The sequence below is a fragment of the Rana temporaria genome, chromosome 1, assembly GCF_905171775.1.
Source record: "Rana temporaria chromosome 1, aRanTem1.1, whole genome shotgun sequence".
In the NCBI taxonomy this organism is placed as follows: Eukaryota; Metazoa; Chordata; class Amphibia; order Anura; family Ranidae; genus Rana; species Rana temporaria.
Window position 1 is genome coordinate 498,806,283 of NC_053489.1, and position 6,018 is coordinate 498,812,300.

Below are 6,018 nucleotides of genomic sequence, written 5' to 3' on the forward strand. Positions count from 1 at the left end.
TCGTTCGGGACTATGTAAACAAGGCAGACTGTCGTTCTGTGAGTGGGGAAGGCTTTGATCTTGTGTTTCTTCTAAGCAGGAACACGGACCTCTGCCTTCCCCTAGTCAAAGTACCTCTCCCACAGTAAGCACAACCTAGGCATACATTTAACCCTTTGATCAACCCTGATGTTAACTGATGTGTCATTAGTACAGTGACAGTGCATATATTTTTTTTAGCACTGATCACTGTATTAGTTTCACTGGTCCCCAAAAAGTGTCAAAAGTATCAGTTAGGTGTTTGATTTGTCTGCGGCAATATCGCAATCCTGCTATAAGTCTCTAATCACTGCCATTACTAGTAAAATAAATAAATACGTACAAATACCCCATAGTTTGTAGACGCTATAACTTTTGCACAAACCAATCAATATACAGTGGCATAGTCAGCACACATTATAGGACAGATGATCAAGCCACACACCTGCAGCATTGGTTTGCTTACAGGTACCCACTCTCTATAGGTAAGCAAAGAAATACCCAATTTTTTCACAACTTACGTTTATTCGAATGAATTTAATAATCTAATAATTTTTGGCATACGGATACAATGTACTAATCTGCATTTCCATTTGGGATACCTGGATGTTTCTAACTACCCCTGAGATTGACAATTTGCAATCCTTTATTTATCTACTGCATCTTTCAGGTGCCGCCTGTACTGTGGATCACGCACTCATACATACCGCCTGTTGCGTCAATTTAGTTTTTCGCTTACAGAGGTATGTTACACATCCTTGTCGCCCCCTGTGCCAGCACCCCTCTAGCCTTTATATGCGCAAGCCCCCGCTCAAGCGGTTTCTTTCCTGTCTTTTGTTCCCCTTTTGCAGACTGCATGATACACACCTGAATATTTGTTTGCCTTTGTTCAAAGAACTCTTTGAACGCGGACACTCTTTCATGACCGGCAAATTATCTCTTTTTGAAAACAGCCATAAGCACACAAATTGGTTAGTACGTACTAGTTATGAAATGTTATATTTTTGTTTAAATTTGTTAATTGCATGCTGTGGTTTGCTGGGGTTCTATCTCCCCCCCCCCATGTACTTAAATACTGCGCTATGGGCATTGAGAGCATAGGTGAGGGAATTTTTTGTATCTTATGACTACTACTCCTGGTTTCTCATTTCTTTTTTCTGTTTGCATTTTCTTTCCTCTTTGGACATTTTTAGATTATGCTGCCAACACAAGTTGCATCACCCCTCCCCTGAAGAAGAGGCCATACAAAATAAAGAAGCCTCGAAACGTTGGAATATCTGTCTCCACTGTACAGACAGTTTCTCAGGTTTTTGCAATTTTTGTTGTTTAATTTTTTTTATCATTTCTGATCGAATAATTTTGCCGCCGACAAGTGTATTTCCCATGTTTATTCCCCTTGGTCACCTGGATGCTGTCTTTCATGTCAAGTCCTGGCCGTCATTTAATTAATACATTTATACAATTTTGATACCTTCTTGACCAATTTTTTGTCATAAACAAACCCAGTCTTCCAATTTAAAGCGGGAGTTCACCCGTAATTTATTTTCTAACATTAGATCGAGGCTAATTAAGGGGAGCAGAAACAGGTATTTTTTTTTAAATCAATGCAGTACTTACCGTTTTTTGAGATAGGATGTTCTCCCGCCACTTCCGGGTATGATCTTCGGGACTGGGCGTTCCTATTTGATTGACAGACTTCCGACGGTCGCATACAGTGCGTCACCAGTTGCCGAAAGAAGCCGATCGTCGGTGCGGCTCTATACGGCACCTGCGCACCGACGTTCGGCTACTTTCGGAAACTTGTGACGCGCTGTATGCTATGGTCGGAAGGCTGTCAATCAAATAGGAACGCCCAGTCCCGCAGCCCATACCCGGAAGTGGCGGGAGAACATCTATCTCGAAAACGGTAAGTACGGCATTGATTTTAAAAAAAAAATACCCGTTTCTGCTCCCCTTAAATAGCCTCAATCTAATGTTAAAAATTTATTTTTTGGGTGAACCTCTACTTTAAAGTCCCGTCGAGGAAAACGCACCACTTTTGGTGTACACAGACAATCAATATACAGTGGAACCTCGTATTACGAGCATAACCGTTCCAGGAGAATGCTAGTAATCCAAAGTACTCGCATATCAAAGCGAGTTTCCCCATTGAACTCAATGGAAATGTTCCGCATTGACTTCAATGGCATGCGGCCAGAGGTGGGGGGCGTCGGAGAGCCTCGGAAACAGCTGAAAAGGCCCTGAGGACAGCTCGGCTGCCCGCTGCAAACCTCGGAAAGGCTCGAGAACGGAGTATTTCCATGTCTTCCGAACGGCTCCAAACGGCGCCGATCGGCTGGGATCGCCACCGCTAGGCTCCTGCGTCCCCCACCTCAGGCCAAACGTGGTACTGCACACTGCTTTTGCCTGAATCCTGCTTGTTTTGTGAGACAACACTAGAAAACCGAGTTAGGATTTTTAAAAATAACTCGCAATCCGAAGTTCCACTGTTATAGAATATCATAGAGTAATATTGCTAAAACTTTTTAAAAATACAGTGCTCGTATTGCAAAACGCTTGTTAACCGCGTTACTCGCAATCCGAGGTTCCACTGTGCGCTTATTGTTTTTTTTTTTTTTTTTTTTTTACTATAAATATGTAGCAGAATAAAAATTTGCCTAAATTGATGAAGAAATTAGATTTTTTTTTTTAAATGTATTGGGTATGTTTTATAGCAGAAAGTAAAAAATATTGCTTTTTTATATTTTTTTTGTTTATAGCGCAAAAAATTAAAACCGCAGAGGTGATCAAATACCACCAAAAGAAAGCTCTATTTGTGGGGGAAAAAAGAGGACAAACATTTTATTTGTGTACAGCATCGCACGACAAAAAAATGGCCTGGCCAGGAAGGGGGTAAAACCTTTCAGAGCTGAATTGGTTACATTTTGCCATAACTCTGGGACAGGAAGTGAAAGCGAATTTGGGAAAATAAACAACCTGTCTTGCATTTTTTCCATTGAGCCCATTTAGTTTTATGTAGTCTCTGTATTTCTACTTAGTTCAACCTTGTGATCCAGCCAGTTTTAATGATGTTAGGTCATTTTTGGCCGAGGGTTAGTAACATTGGCCACACAGCTAGATCACTGCTAAAATTCTGGAAACAAGTCTTCCTTTTCATACAGCATTTTCATACAGGTATTGTCAGCCTATTGGGAGTGCTAGCAGCAGGGCTTTGTCCAGAACTGGGAAAGGAAGCAATGTGAAGGTTCCCCAGTATATGAGCCCCCAACCATTGCTGAAATAAAAGCAGCAGGGCTAGAGTGGTAAGCATACACTACACTAACACAATTTTAAATCCTAGAATTTTCGTCTATTTTCAACCTGACAGACAGAAAATACCTTATTTAACCAATTCAATACAGAACACTTTCATCCCCTTCTTGCCCAGACCAATTTTCAGCTTTCAGCGTTGTCGCAATTTGAAAGACAATTGGGTGGTTATGCAACACTGTACTAATATGAAACGTTTATCATTTTTTTCACACAAATAGAGCTTTCTTTTGGTGGTATTTAACCACTTCAGCCCCAAAAGGTTTTACCCAAAAGTTATTGCATCTACAATTTATGGGATATTTTTTTATGGCATTTTTATTTTTACTAGTAATGGCAGCAATTTTCCAGTGGGACAGCGACATTGCGGCGGACAAATTAGGCACCAAGTGACACTTTTTGGGGACCAATGACACAAATACTGTGATCAGTGCTAACAAAAAATGCAATGACACGGTATGAATAACACTGGCATGGCAGGGAAGGGGTTGACACCAGGGGCAATCAAAGGGTTAAGTGTGTGCCTGGGAGGTGCTTTATAACTGTGGCGGGGGGGGGAGTTTACACTGGAGGAAAATAGAGATCGTGTTTCAGCTAAGCTGAAAAACAAGATCTCTTCTTTGCTCCTGACAGATCGGTGTTTTGCCTTGTTTAGCAGAACGCTGCTCCGTCTCTCCACAGAACGATCACGGCAGCCATCACGTTTTTGTTTTTTTTTGCTAAAGAGGTTTTTTTCCTTATAAAATGTTGCAAATAAGTCATGTATCTTTATAAATTTAGGCCAAACAATTCTGCTACATTCTTTGATGAAAATAACCCAAATCAGTATTTATTATTGAGGCTGGGTTCACACCTATGCGAATTTAATGCGCATTTCCCCACATCAAATTTGTATAGCAGGAGAATGTGACTGGCTATCTATGGAGCTGGTTCACATATCTCCACAGTCGGTCCGGTGTGCTGGAAAAACGTTTGCCTTTTTTGGTGGATTTCAGGTTAAATTTCAGCCCAAAATTCGGGCTGAAATCGGCCCTGAAATGGTGAACCAGCACACACCGAACCCCTGCTGTGAGCCGCATGTGGCTACGGTGTGAACCCGGCCTTAGTCCACAAACTATGGTATATGGCACTATGGTATATATATCAGAAAATGTATCCTGATCTACTGAAGCCCCAAAAACACAGTTTCTTTTTACATACTGTTACCAGTGAAGTACATCATCATCATATAACTGGTGTAGCAGTGATCAGGGACGCTTTTTATATTTTATCCATTTTTTTTTATGAACTTTTTAACACACAATACAATACAATGTTACTATGATACTACTCTGGGGAAGTGATCATGATTTTTTTCTTACACATTATGATTGCATATACCAGTGAATTTCACTTGTATAATCAATATTTTTTTATGGAATTAAACTGATTCCTTCAGTGTTTACTATTGTAAAGATAGGCTGTGATTGGCCCTGTCTGTACCATGTGATCACTGTGGCCAAACACAGCTAGCAACGCAATTGTACACATTGAATGGCTTGAATTAAAGCCATTTGTTGTTTGTAATTGTCATGTGATTGGTCACAGTGATCACATGGTACCAGCAGCAGGCTGGTACACGGCTCAGTAATTGGCTGCGTAGCGCCCCCTTACTTTCAGTATGGGCACTACGCTAAAGTTAGTGGTGAATGGGAGAGTTATTTTGCTTCCATTCACAATTTTCTAAATTTGAGCTGCTGTCAATCCAGAACTGTCCTGTGGGTCGGTCTGTGCTCCAGGGATGCAATCCCATCCCTGGGTGACAGTTGGCGCTAGAGGGGTTCTGGCAGAGCTGCTTTTCCCCAGCAGCCAATTAGAGGAGTTTTCCCTTGCGGGGCATGCTGGGGGAGAGTATATCTGTGGCGGATATCATTTTGTGTGGTTCTTCGCGGGTTCCAGGTTCCAGGTGCGGAACCCACCTTCAGGGTGTGCGCATTCCAACGGACCCCGGCGATGGCCTTCCAGGCCGGGGTCGCATGCTACGCAGAGCTCCATGTTCCTGATAGGGGCTCCAGTGACTTATTGGGTTCCTAACTCTACTGAGGAGATCCCTGGCTGTGTGCCGTTCGATGGGGGGTCGGCTTGAGGAGAACCCGGAGGCAGGTTGTCCAACAGGGCTTGAACGAACCATCGGGGATCTGGTGACCGGGACATTGACAGGTACACCTCAACTGTCACCCGGTGACCCTAACTTAATCTACTGGGAGGATTCGCTCAATCCATTCACCTCATTCAAGTATTAGGCCTGTGGCAGAGGCCCTAGAGCCAGGCCTGTGGCAGAGGCCTGTTCCTCCCAGCAACCTAAAGTGACACTTCGGCTGCCAGGCTTGTGGCAAAAGTCTGTCCGGAGGCACTTCACCCACTCTGGCTAGGGTGACGACGAACTGTATCCATTACTATTGTACTACTGAGAGCAGGATTGCTCTTTCTCATATCCAGGCCTGATACTGCAAGGTTCTCTCTCGCTTCATCAACCTTCTTGCTCTACTTTATGTTGATGTTGGCCATGTTGGGCCTGGAAATAAAGCATTTGAAAAACTTTATTTATTGACTGGACATTCGCTCACTACTCTACTCATCAACTACACCCCTAGACAACACTGAAAGGTAACTTAATATGCCGATCCCAACAACAACCAGTGGCACCAGAGC

The 6,018-nt window shown here is 42.8% G+C and overlaps 1 long non-coding RNA gene across 1 annotated transcript; it reads left to right on the forward strand.

Moving 5' to 3' along the window:
• Positions 1 to 901: 901 nt before the first annotated feature.
• LOC120924988 lies at positions 902 to 1,262 on the forward strand. Its single transcript, XR_005746503.1, has 2 exons — positions 902 to 989; positions 1,212 to 1,262. It is a non-coding gene; the product is annotated as an uncharacterized LOC120924988 (long non-coding RNA).
• Positions 1,263 to 6,018: the final 4,756 nt, after the last annotated feature.